The sequence below is a fragment of the Engraulis encrasicolus genome, chromosome 8, assembly GCF_034702125.1.
Source record: "Engraulis encrasicolus isolate BLACKSEA-1 chromosome 8, IST_EnEncr_1.0, whole genome shotgun sequence".
NCBI lineage: Eukaryota > Metazoa > Chordata > Actinopteri > Clupeiformes > Engraulidae > Engraulis > Engraulis encrasicolus.
Genome location: NC_085864.1, coordinates 37777530 through 37785029, shown reverse-complemented (window position 1 = coordinate 37785029; position 7500 = coordinate 37777530).

Sequence of the window (7500 nt, the reverse complement as noted above, 5' to 3'; positions counted from 1 at the left end):
TCTATAATATCTCCTATGTGTCTCTTTCACATCTCCTCCTCACTCTCTTCCGATCCTCCTCTCCTGTCCTCCTCTCCTGTCCTCCTCTCCTGTCCTCACCCCCCACCATGTTCTCCCCATTCGTCCACCACCACCCCCCCCCCATTCATATTCCTCTTGTCCTTGTCTTCTTTCCTTCTTTCCTCCTTCCCTCCTCCTCTGCTCCTGTCTCTTATATTTATCTCTCCCATTCTGCTGCCCACATACATGTATGCAAAACCAGGTCTACAGGCCCTCTGATAGTTATATCACTTTCCACGAGGAGCAGAATAAGGTGTGTGTGTGTCAGAGAGAGAGAGAGAGAGAGAGAGAGAGAGAGAGAGAGAGAGAGAGAGAGAGAGAGAGAGAGAGAGAGAGAGAGAGAGAGAGAATGAGAGAGAGAGAGAATGAGAGAGAGCTTGATTATATAGACCAGACAGTACCGACACAGGTAGTTCAATTTGGGTATTGCTCTGAAACTGAATGAGGTTCTGTCACCATCATCATCATCATCATCATCATCATCATCATCATCATCTTCTTCCTCTTCCTCCTATTTGTGTTTTCCAGTCTTCCGCAGTTGTGTATTACATGGTTACCTGTGTCATGGCCTATGTGCAACTGCAGTCTGTGTTCTTCAGCACACACAGTTGTGGTGTCATAATAGATGTCTTTGCACTGTGTGTGCGTGTGCGTGCGTGCGTGCGTACTTGCGTGCATGCGTGTGTGTTTTTTTTTTTTTGCTTTGCTTTGCTTTGGGCCCTGTTGACAGAGGCGATTCTAGGGTCAGGTGGGGCCCCAAGCGAAAATGCAAAAGAATTAACATCTGAACCAAACTCACCACTACTGTAGAACAGTATGGGCTGTTATTCACTATCTAGGGCAGACATGATCAACTGGCGGACCCAGGTCCGGATGCGGACCTAAACGCAATGTCATCCGGACCAAGACAAAATCCATCTGTATTTAATATGTATAAATTATACATGAGATTTCGCTGCCATGCGATCTATATACGTGTATTTCGCCAGTCTTATGACAAATAAAAGTATCATCACTATGACAACTCAGTGAGTGAGCAAGAGGCCAGTGCGGCCAGCGAGTGAGGCTATTTTCTGCATCGGTCCGTAGCGACTTTTTTGGACCCTAGAAACATACGAAATTTGGCGAGTGGACCTTTGGAGTTTCTAGTTGAGCACCCCTGCTCTAGGGGCTTGGGGGCCCCAAGCGGCTGCCTGCCTTGCCTGGTGGCAAGATGCACCTCTGCCTGTTGACTGGTTCCTCTGGGTTGTTTGGTGTGTGTGAGGCCATTGGTGTATTGTGGGGCTCGTTCTGCATGATGGAGCACCAGCATCCCAGGCTGCCACTGCTCACTTCTCTCCCTCACAGGCCTGAACGAGATGGCTGAACTCCCAGCGGTGTAGATGGAGAAGTGATGGAGGTAGTCAACAGGATTGTAATGACTTGAATTTTTGCACAGATTTGCATTTGTGTGTTTGTGTGTGTGTGCATGCATACTGCATGTATCTGCATAATGTTTGAGATGGTGTGGGAATATTTTTGCATGCATGTGTACTATGTATGTTTCTGTACCGTGTGCGTGTTGGTGTATTGTGTTTGTATGGGTGAGTTTGTGTTCATATGCATGTGTTCATTTGGACTATGTGTATGTATTCTCATATTATTTCAGCCAATCTGTTCCTGATATCCATTCATTCATTTTGCTGATTCGCTCAGCGCATGAGCAGGGTGATGATTCGCTCTGCACCTGACCTGAGTGATGATGCCTGCTCCCTTCTCTTCCCCCTCTGAACGGCACCTTCTTCTGCAGTAGCCCCTGCACTACTCGTTCTCTAAATGCAATGTGACGGCACATTTAAGGGCCCAAATAGAGACAAATCTCCCTTCAATCTTCTCAATCTCGCCCACGACACATATCCTGATGAGCCTCCAGGGGGCTCCACCTTTAGTAGTAAATAACGGACAGCAGAGAAGACGAGAGGAGAGAAAAATGGCACCGATGGCCCTCTTGTCCTGGCGGCATCGACCAATTGTTGTTCGTTTTTGTCGCCCTGGAGGAGTCTGCCTGCTAGTGGCCAATAGCGTGCCTTGTCCTTCAAGGTCAGCCATAAAGAGGGGAGATGCTGCGTATCACATGCCGCATGGAAGATTCATGAGCATGTCTTCACTTCTTCTTTACCGCTTTCTGTTGCTTTCTGTCACTTAATTTTTATCTATCCTCTCTGCTTCTCTAAACTGCCTTCTCTCTCTTTCTATTTAATTTCTATTCTCATATCTGTTTCATTTCCTCTTCTTGATTACCTCTCTTTCTCCCTCTTCCCTTCTGTTACCCAAACACTGCCTTCTCTAACCCTCCCCACTCTTTCTTTCTCTCTGTCTCTCTCTGTCTCTCTCTGTCTCTGTCTCTCTCTCTCTCTCTCTCTCTCTCTCTCTCTCTCTGTCTCTGTCTCTCTCTCTCTCTCTCTCTCTCTCTCATGATTTGTGTGATCATATAACGTCAATCTCCTCATTGGAAGGACTCTCCTTGGGATAAGGAGCTCTGTCTGTGAAGAGATTTTCAATATGGAAATGAGATCCCAGCAGCCTTCGCAAGCTATAAAGAACCCGTTATCTGCATCACTCCTCTATACATGTGGACACATTCAACATGCACAGATAGACACACGCGCACACACACACACACACACACACACACACACACACACACACACAGCCACCGCAGCAGGCTGCCATGTCACCTTGGGGTAATTTGATTGGCACAGGAGAGCACCGCAGGCTGCAGGCTGCAGGCGAGCAGAGCGGAGGGACAGAGGAGGTGCTGCGTCATTTGTCAAGACGGCCGAGTCGTCTCACAGATGAAGACACCGCCCTCCCTCCCGTACACTACAGCTTCTGCCTGCACAAATTCAATTGTCTCAATTGCCAGACAGTAAATGGAGAGCAGAATGCGGAACCTGGGAAAAAAAGACATACTGTAAATATAAACCTCAAAACAAAGTCATCTACCGTACCTCTAAGATCTGGGCATTACTAAATCATCCCTCTCATAATTGTATTATCATTCCACTGTCATGACTTTATCAATGCAAAATGGCCCCTGTGTAGCCTACTTGGTTAGCCCTTTCATAGCACATAGCAGTAGCAAACTGACTGAAGAGTAGGGGTTTTTGTTTTGTTTTTTGGACAGTGATTTCCAACAATCAGAGGTTGAGTTTTGCACAGCCAGGGGGAAACAAAAATTGGGAACCCGTGTATAGGCTTCAGAGGAGCTGAAAGGTAGTAGGCTAACCAGTGTCCTTGAGATGACCCATTTCACTGGTGGGAAAGGATAACGAGGCAAGTAAATGGACAAGGCAAAGGCCATGGGGGGGAATAAATAAACAAAGCAGCCGCTAATGCAAGTGGGATTGTAATTACTTACTGAGGCAGACAAGCATAATCGAATCCTCTCCCGCCTGTCCCTGTTTTCTTTCTAGCTTATTTCAGAGGCAGCTTTGTGGAATTTATTTCCATTAATGTATTTCCATGGCTCTCTTTTCTAGACAGATACGCCCATCACTCCACCAGACAATACCAGTCAATTTTGCAGTGTTACATTTAACACTGTTATTTGTTGTTTAAGTGTTAAATTAACACTCAATAATTGACTTTGAACACACACACACACACACACACACACACACACACACACACACACACACACACACACACACACACACACACACACACACACACACACACACACACACACACACACACTCATCTCCCAGTAATGTAAAAGTCCTTCTTCATTCGATTTTGTTGTGCTCCGCTGATGTCATTGGCAGGGTGTTCGTCATGGTGCGCTGGTTCCAACGACAGGTGATCAATTGCCATGGAGACCGGTGTGATGTTTTGTGACATCATCGTGGCTCCTTTTAACCCTTTCCTGACTCACCTCAAACATGAATGAATGTGTGAGAATACAGCATCTCTCTCTCCCTCCCTCCCTCCCTCCCTCCCTCCCTCCCTGCCTGCCTCCCTGTCTGCCTCCCTGTCTGTCTGCCTGTCTGCCTGTCTCCCTGTCTGTCTGCCTACTTGTCTGTCTCCCTCCCTGTCTGTCTGTCTGTCTCCCTCCCTCCCTCCCTGTCTCTCTCTGTCTCTGTCTCTGTCTCTGTGTCTCTGTGTGTGTCTCTCTCTCTCTCTCTCTCTCTCTCTCTCTCTCTCTCTCTCTCTCTCTCTCTCTCTCTCTCTCTCCACTCTACTAAAAAAACAGCAAAGAACACCAAAGTAGGGCTGTATGTGGGCCTGACTGGGGCCAGAATTGGACCAGAGCTGGGATGTGTTTTGTGTCATTATGGTATGCCAAGGCTAAAAGGCTGAGTCACCCAGACTTGCATGTCACTGACTGGCATGAGGACAGGATGTTTGTCCCACAGATTAACGCACAAAGGAGGAACATGGGGTACCATGGACACACACATGCGTGGACATGCATAAGCACGTACACACTCACGTAAACACACACGCACACACACACACACACACACACACACACACACACACACACACACACACACACACACACACACACACACACACACACACACACACACACACACACACACACACACACACACACACACACACACACACACACACACACACTCTCTCACACATGAGGAGGCAGACACAAGCACAATCACGTAAATGTGCAATGACATACGCATTACAATACAGTATAATATAATATAGTTGATGCTAAATTCAAAGCAAATTATTTAAGTACTGGGTAAAAGTCACAGTGCTAAGTTGAAGTGCCTTTAGCTGCATGAGAGCATTCTTCTGAATTGGATGGGATTTGAACCTGCAACCTTCTGATAAGAAGACCAATACCAAACCATTAGGCCACAAGCGCCAAAGGCCATGGCTGCCTCACGTACATTTCATTTGTACGTTTGTACATTTCATTTGTGTGCTATCTGAATTTAGAATTCAGTAGCCTATGTATGCATACATCTTCGTTCTCGCTGGAATACAGTCTTCTCGTGATCTTGAAGTTCTCGCAGGAGAACGGCTGTTAGTGCGGTGGACCGATCATAAAAGTGCTTTACAGGGTCGCTGGACCAAATGCACTCGAGGAGCATTGGTTAAAAGCAAAATAGCGTATTGGGCAAGGTCGCTGCCCATGGTGCTGAACTGCTGGGAGCTCAGAGCAGGGGCTCCAACTGAGAGGTCCGACAATACCTCCGCCCCAGAATATGTGCGACCTCTGAGCGGACACCCCCCGGCCGGTTATTGGGAGAGCGAGCAGAACCCAGAAGGAGCAAGGGCAGAATCCTGGATGAAACGATCGAGACGACATAGATAGGGGGTGAACAGGGTGGATGTTGGGTACGAGCGAGAAAGCGAGTTTCTGCCTACGAGCAGGTGAGCAAGGAATAAATGCTGTGTAGATAACTGAAGGGCGTGCCAGCTGTCATTGCACTCACAAATCCGTCGAATGGTGGCAGAGCGGAGCATCAGGTGGATAGTTAGGCGTGCCTGTGTTTACGCGCTGAAAATAGACGAATGACAGACGAGCAAGGAATAGAGTGCAAGTGTTAATTTAGACCTGTCAAAGTTCATTATGCTTCTCCCGAACTTTCGTTTTTAACAAAACTTGCATTTTGCACACTCACACACTTTCATTTTCTGCTTTATCAGACTGTTTCATCTTCTGTTTTGGTCTTGTTTTTCTCTTCATGAGAAAGCAGGTCACAGACAAGAGAGGCAGTCTATCCCCGCTCCCCAAAGCTAAAATCATATCGTTCAAAGTCGTAATCTTGCATCAGAAATGCTTTCACCATGCCCCTCCAACACTCTCTCTCTCTCACACACACACACACACACACACACACACACACACACACACACACACACACACACACACACACACACACACACACACACACACACACACACACACACACACACACACTAACAGCCCCCATTCTAACACCTCCACCCCACAGCCCACCTGTAGCGAACCGTCTGGTTCTCTGTCTGGCCTACATTCACACATCCTCTCTCCCCTCCACGCTTCAGCACACAAATCTATGTGCCATCTCTCTCTCTCTCTCTCTCTCTCTCTCTCTCTCTCTCTCTCTCTCTCTCTCTCTCTCTCTCTCTCTCTCTCTCTCTCTCTCTCTCTCACACACACACACACACATATACACGCACACGCACACACACACACGCATGCACCCATGCCTGCAGACGCACACGCACACACAAATAAATTGACGCACAAACCCCCAGATGTCACCATATCAGCCCTGCACTACAGCATCTCCACTGGCTCCCCATTAAATACAGAGTTAATTCTAAAACACTCCTCCACACGTTCAAGGCCATCCACAGCCCCTCCTTACTTGACTAATGTTCTTCCAATTGCTATGCCCTCTTGCTCCTGCCGTCCTTCAGTAAGTGGTGAGGCCATGAAAGAGTTAAGTGCAGTCATGTGCTCAGCCCTGTTTCTTTCTCTCTTTCTCTATCCCTCTCTTTTTCTCCCTCTTCGTCTCTCTCACTGGCCAGTCCCACCCTGAGCTGCCTGTCCTGTGTCCTTGTAATCTTGGGTGTTTAGTATGCGACTTGTGTAAAATGAAGTCACTGAAATACGTACAGGCTCCTGGCTGAGTTTCCCCCCTCCTCTCTCTCTCTTTCTCTTTTTCTCTCTCTCTCTCTCTCTCTCTCTCTCTCTCTCTCTCTCTCTCTCTCTCTCTCTCTCTCTCTCTCTCTCTCTCTCTCTCTCTCTCTCGCAGTCCTTCTTCTCTACCATAAGGATGATCTACAGAAAATATGCCACAAACCAAACACATACATAACGTAACAGATATGTGATTGCACTGCCCAATCATTGTGTAACCAATTGGGAGTGGGAGCCATGCCCTCAGGGTAGGGGTGCTAACAGTTTTGGCCAGGCCCAGGACGAAATCATTTGAAAGGGCCACTCACCCAATACATTTAATGACAATAGATTTAAGACAAACTGATTCTGGGCCCCGTCTCTCCCTGGGCCAGCGACAACCACTGACCTGTTAGTCCACCCCCCACCCATCCACCCATCCAACCAGCCACCATTCTCCTCTGCCCTCCTCTCTTGGCTTCCGGCTGCTCTCTCACCCTGCCAACCAGGTGGCATTCTGCTCTCTTCAGTTCTGCTCTACTGTGTTCTGTTCTCTTCTGCTTTCCTCTCTTCTCTCCTGCCTGCTTTCCTTATCTGCTATTGCGTCAGCAAGCTCTCATGCCCAAGCCCAAATCAGTGAAAATAAATAATTGAAAAGGGAGAAATAAACAAATAAATGTGAAAACACTTCCAGAGCTGGATTTGGGGAGAGGTGTGAGGATCAGATAAGGTGTGAGATGAAGCACGATAGGAGGGAAGGATGAAGGAAGAGGCACTAATTGGGGTGAAACTGAGACTGAAGACTGTGTGTGTGT